Source organism: Gasterosteus aculeatus, chromosome Y, assembly GCF_964276395.1.
Source record: "Gasterosteus aculeatus chromosome Y, fGasAcu3.hap1.1, whole genome shotgun sequence".
NCBI classification, from domain to species: Eukaryota; Metazoa; Chordata; class Actinopteri; order Perciformes; family Gasterosteidae; genus Gasterosteus; species Gasterosteus aculeatus.
In genome coordinates this window covers 15,727,653-15,734,307 of record NC_135709.1, presented here as the reverse complement: position 1 = coordinate 15,734,307, position 6,655 = coordinate 15,727,653, and the positions used below count along the sequence as shown (strand labels likewise).

General features: G+C 38.0%; 1 long non-coding RNA gene across 1 annotated transcript; it reads left to right on the top strand.

Annotated features, from left to right (window-relative positions):
• The first annotated feature begins 518 nt into the window (after nucleotides 1-518).
• On the top strand, nucleotides 519-6,295 carry LOC120812251 (uncharacterized). The gene is made up of 4 exons (XR_013455166.1): nucleotides 519-3,087; nucleotides 3,807-3,862; nucleotides 4,024-4,058; nucleotides 5,186-6,295. It is a non-coding gene; the product is annotated as an uncharacterized LOC120812251 (long non-coding RNA).
• The last annotated feature ends 360 nt before the right edge of the window (nucleotides 6,296-6,655 follow it).

Here is a 6,655-nt window from a genome sequence, read left to right as displayed (position 1 = left end):
CTCTCTATATAGATTATATATATTATATATATATTATATATATATATGTGTCTGAGGACTCGTATGAAGGCAAATCACTGTCAAAATAAATCCATATCAAACATTCGCGGGCAAAAGTCCATCTCGCGCAGCAAAAGTTGGCGAATGTTTCATGTGTGCGCGAGCATGGATTTTTGCCCGCAAATGTTTGATATGGATTTGGATTTTTGACAGTTATTTGCCTTCATACGATATATGTAGCGTAATTACTCAGCTATCTAAATTAATAAATACATTTTATTATATATATGTATGTATGAATGAAGTGGACTGCCTACCTGCTGCATCGTGACGTTGCGCAATGGAACGACGTCTCTCCCTGTCGCGATTTCTTTTAAAGCTGACAGCTGAACAAAATGGATGTTTCAGTTAATTGACATTTTATACCAATTTGCAGCTAATATTAAACCTGTTTCCTTTTTAAACCACTGTAGGCTGAAACTTAATTTACCTCGACCACCTCGCCCTCCACGGTTATCAGGCCCCTGGCATCCCGGCAGGTGCTCAGCGGAGTCAGTGGAGAGGGGGGGTGTATTAGAAGCTCTGCTTCACGTTTGAGCGCTGCACTGAGCGCTATAGGAGCGCTCCTAAAGAACAGCGTGTCCTTAGTTATATTTAATTGATATGGGGGGGGACTGCCCTCTCAGGGACAGCCCCTTTACATTATAACTCCCACCCTCCTTAAATCTTTTGCCAAACTCCTCGAATACAGTGACTTTGGCCACTGAATCTCCATCTGTTAGTGCGGCCAGAATATTAATTTTTGTCTGTGCTGGTCTCGCACCATTTGAGTCAAACTCCCAGGCCACCACCCTGGGCTGCTCCACCACCAACACCACACATAGGTGGATTGGCGGGGGGCGAAAATAGGGTGTTGGAGGCTTTGTTGTCAAAAGCGTCTTTAATGCCATTCTGAAATATTAAAATAAACACAAAGCATTAAGAAAAAGCTATGTAGTAGGTTAGTACACATTATTTTCTAAAACGTTTCTTTTATTTCATATTGTGTTGCTTCATTAGTATATGGTTATCACAAACGTATAAGGTTAATATATTGTATTAAAGAGAGCATTACGTTTGCCTAAAACGCTAAACTGCATTAAAAAATTGATGACCACTATTTGGAAACCGCTTTTGCTAACCAAGATAATCTAACCGCTAGCTTAAACATTTTAAACAACTCTAGTCACTTAATTGTTTCTTTTGTAAAAAAGGGTTATACTTATAGGGTTATACAATATAAATACTCAATTAATGTCAGTTATTCTTCATATTCTTCATTTTCTTATCTCATTTAGAGAGGAACAAACTTACTTCTCTGTCAGCTTTCACAGGACTGAGGCAAATCACCGACTTTTGCTTGCGCGAGATGGATTTTTGCCCGCGAATTTTTTATATGGATTTTTGACAGTGATTTTGACAGTGATGAGTTCAAAAGCTCTCCAATGATGTCGGAAATAATGGCTGATGACGTAAGTGTTTGCCTGATACACCGCGTAGGAGCTTAATGTTGCTATTTCCAAAACTATATTTAGCAAGGTAATAGTGTCACGAATTAGTCTCGTCTTATGTACTAAAAAATCATTAGTGAATTCATATTATGCCTTAGGAAAACATTACTTAATCAACGTTTCACATTTCAAGAATTAATCACACGTATTGACCATCTCTTGTTGTCAATTTATCAGCTTATAGTATAGTATCTCGCTGATGATACGAATGCTCTTAAAGGACAACTATAGATTTAATAAAATGCATTATGACAGCCGAGGAATTAAGCTTCGAGGTTTGTTTGGTACAGTTTCTATCGAACCGGGAATTTGTAGAGCGTAATGTCCAAATGTTCCTGAATGCATCAATCAAATCTAACGTCACATCAACGCATCTCCGTCAAATTCCTCTGAAGTCTTGACCGGTAAGTACCGCTGAGCCGCGGGTCTAAGGGCTCATAGTTTGGATGGTGTAATGACAGTTATATAGCTGTGAAACGGCGTTGTCGTCCGTTTGTAACCTGTGCAGTATGTGTACACTAATGAAAGAGTGAAATATTCCCTGTGTATGACAACGCCAAAACGTGGCTAACAATAGCATAGCCGCTAAGCTAGCGGCACATTATTATGACAAATATGTAACGGTATTAAGTTATGTGCTGAACTGGCATAAACTGGTTAGTTGGGTAACTAACTTGGTTAGTTGGGTAACTAACTTGGTTAGTTAACTAACGTTTCAGTTAATATCGATACAGCCTGACGTTTAACGTTAAGTCACGGGTTCATTTGTGTGCCGTATGAGGGAAATATTTCGTCTATTAGTGTCATAGTTCATTATAAGGAAGGAAGCGATTTAAATTCATTCGCAACGTTTATTAAGCAATAAGGTACACGAGGCTGTACATAAAGTACTGCCTCGAGTACCTCATTGCTGATACTAACGGTCGGCCAAACCGTTACTCTTAGTGCGCAGTGATATGGAACAAGAACTGTACATCGCTCAATAATGTGCACCACGTGACTCACGGTCAACCAATCAGAGCGCTGCATTTCATCTACAGTATTATAACACGAGATAATGCTGACTTAAAGTATGTTCATTGACAAATTGGTTAAAATTGCAAGGGTTTTGTCAGTTTGTGTTGACTAGTTTGTTGGCATTAGCTACTAGTTAGCTGGTTAGCGTTACTTTACTCCCTGCCAAATTAGTCAGCCAGCTGATGAAATTGCCACGTCAGCCTATTTTTAGCATTAGGCCTACGTAGAAGTTAGCATGTGGTAACCACGGGAAAATTTCACTCCTCCATTCATGTCTGAATTATGGATAAGTTACAAATCCAATGGCAATACCATTTAATGTAGTTTGTCTTTTGAGAAACATAAATAACTAACGTTAATGTTAATTAACTATGTTGGTAATATGGAACAGCGGTAATCTACTTCTCTCTGTATGTAATAATTTCCTATAGGCTGAAAGTTTGAACCTTCTTAATGTCAGTTTGTCATATTGTTTCCTCTCTTAGACAACAGAGCATCCTCCTTATCTGCATTGTGTTTGGTAAGTTACAGAAATAGCTAACACTACTACATAACTATACTGCATACGTATATGACATACGTAGATCTTTTCAATTTATTAAAAAGAACATTTACATTGTATTTTGTGGATGGTTGCCACATATCATTTTTGAAATTGTTGATGTATTTTTTGTTTGTGTTTCTTTATCAGTTGAATAGTTAATACTTGAAATGGGAAACGTTTTTAATAGTCTATATTGCAAGATAATGTCCTCAAATGTCTTTGTTTATTTTTATTGAGGAATTAAGCAATTAAAAGATATTACGTTTGAGAAGGTGGAATCAGAGAGTTTTACATTTCTTTCTTTAATTTCATACAGCTATTGCAGCTATCAAACTAATTGCCCCAGCTCTGATTATATGTACCATACTATAGAGCCATTTTAATTATTAAAGTCCCCGAAAGGCATTAACACATATTGAAATAATATATTCAATATGTATGTTCATTATTTGTTGTCTTGTTGACATCAGTCAGTATTGCCACAAATCTGCCACACTGCAATGAATATTTATATTCTTTATATTACTTTTGTGAAAATTGTGATTTTTCAATGAGACAAAAATGATCAATAAGGAAATACATTGAAAGTACATTTTAAATAAACTGAACTGAAAATGTCTCCTTTTCTCTCCCTCTCTTTATCCGTCACCCTCCTCCTCCTCCTGCCGACTCGCCTTTTCTATCTTGAACGGCAGACCATAACGGCTGGTGACTCTAAAGTGCAAGTTCACACATCAATTCAGATATTGCTGTAAGTAAACTCCAGCCCCCCGCGACCCTGTGTGCAGGATAAGCGGTTTGACAATGGATGGATGGTTTAGAGTTTAGTATGCCTTTTCATCATAATAACCTGTCTCGAAACCCTCATTGAGTTCTCTTTCCTTCTGCCTCCTGTTCCCTGTCTAACTGCAGCCTGCCAGTGTTGGTGACTCCTTGGATATTTGACAGTAAGTTCTCACATATGATTGACAACTGGATGCACTTTCTTAAAACATTTAGTTGTAATGAATCACTGATGGCCGAGCTGCATTCCCTGTGTGAGCAGCATGCGTGTGTTGCTCAACCTCTTGGTTTTATTTCGGCACGTATGTTAGCAGCTTTGTGTCAGCTGTGTCTTCTTTGAGGGCTGTTGTTACTCTGGTGCTCTCTGCCCCGCTGCTGCGAGCGCCACACGGACATATTCGCAACATAGTAATGTCAGTGTGGGACTGCTGTGCGTAGAAAAATAAATAAATAATAATATATATACACTTTTAAATGGCACACTTTTTCAGGGGAGGGTGGAGTTATTTCAGGGGGGAGGCGCGCCCCCTTCTTATAATGGTAGGGGAAACACTGTATTGTGTTACGGGTTCTGCTTGGTTCACAGAGCGTAAAAAAATATTCTCAGGGCTTTACAATGCGTGCACTTACAGCATCACGGGAGCCCCACATCGGCTCAGGAGTCATTGTTGACAGTTCTTGATGTACAACCAACAGTGTACTGACGAAGTCCTAAACAAAGTCTAGTACTCGTTGCTAATATGGTGGATTAGTTTTAGACGTGCGCCTGGTGCGCTCGAACACAGCAAAACGGAGTCTTGTGGTGTTACAATTATCTTGCATGTTTATTTTGTTCCAAATATCATAAAACGGCAAAACTTTAACTCATAATACATGTACCCAAAATAACAAACCGCATTGCTCACCACAAAGGCACACACGCACACTGGCACAGTCGAAAACTGTTTGCTTCCCAAATTACCAACACCTGTGTCTTAGATTCCTGCAGGTTAAATGGGCTACCTGGGCTGATCCGAAGTCAGCTGAGCCACAAAGCACATACAGCCCCCTAGTGGCACAGAGCAAAATTAAATGAAATTATACCAAATGTATATGGCTCCTACAAACAGCTTTAGCCTTCTACGGTTTTGATGTCCCTCTGTCAACATTTTCCAAGAGAATCGTCTATAATTAATTAAATCAACACTCAATAAGTGTCTGCCAGCATATATATGTTACGGTTAGATGACACCTTCAATGATCCAGTGGTGGTAGAAGATTGTCTAACGGATGTTTTTCTTGTGTCTTGCAGGTGTCCTGCTATCCAGCATCTCTCCTCCTCTATCCCATTGGCTCTTTGTCTATCCTATACCTTGTATCCACTCTGTCTACAATTTGATAACTCTAGCTTTCCTGTCAAATCTACCGCTCTGTCTGCTTTTGGAAACTCTATCTTTGTATCCCTCTTCTATCCCACTCTATCTGTATACAGAAGCCTGAAAACCCTGATATTCTGAAACCTGAACCCTGAAACCTGAACCTAAGGTTATTGCAACCTGTCTGAACAGAACTCTGAGAGTATCTCCACTCTCCCGCTCTCTGTCTCTCCTCTGAACACTCACTCACCCGGGTTATTGGTACCTGATCTACCTTTTTGAATGATCTGAGAGATTCTCTTCTCTCACTCTCACCTCTGTCCTATCAACTCCTATATTTATACAATACTATTACTGTTTTTACTAATTTGACAAAACATTTGAAATTTACTATTAATGAGATTAACAAAATTGGCCTGAACAAAGAATTGAAAAGTTAATTCAGAAGCGGAAAAAAACATAAAGTACAAATCTTTTTGTTATAATTGAAAAAACTACACCTTGATCCAAAGAATTGGCTTGTAAAAAAAAGTACTCTTTATAATTGAATCAGGTAGATTTCCTGATACACTATTTGCAAAAGTGCATTGAATTAACATAATTAAAGACAACTGCACTCTGATATATAATAAAATACATAACTATTACAAATCCATATTAGAGAAGTGTATTTGCTCCTGATCGCTGTTGCTGTGCACCTGTTGGTTTGTACTCAAAGATTTGTTTTGTGAGCAAACACTGTTGTTAACTTGATTAGTCTACGTACAAGGAAAAATAATCCCGCTACATGATTGTATCAATTCTACCTAATTAATGAATACATAATTTTTTCTTATAAACTTACATTGTGCATATCAGTGTTTTGTTGTTTATACTGAAATAAAACACAGACGTCAACCAGGAGCAAGTGGATTCATCAGGAGTGGCTGTTTCCTGCTGATCCAACGTTCTTCAGAAGCATCCATCTGTCATCACACTCCTACAACAACTGCTCCTGAATGTAAACAATAGCCTAATAAAGTATTAAGATCATTTCTACCAGTAAATTTAGCCATTTGAAATCTGAAGGGCCCTTTCAGTCAACTGGTTCCAAGTAATGTGTTTGTGGTAGACTTCAGTTTTTACATTGATTATATATTTCCACAGATAAGTCAAGGTCTCAGTAAGCAATATCTTTTACATACTAAATACCATCGGTCACTTTAGTACATGGTACGTTATTTACGCAGACAGACATACTAAGACCTGATTGCAGTATTGCACTAGAAGTGCTTTGTCTGGACCCTCATATATTAGAATACGTCAGCTGGATAATTTCATTGTGTTTTTTATATTAAAACTATAAAATAATCCTTCAGGTTGCTGTCACTGAATTTGACGTTCAAATATAATATATTTATCTATAT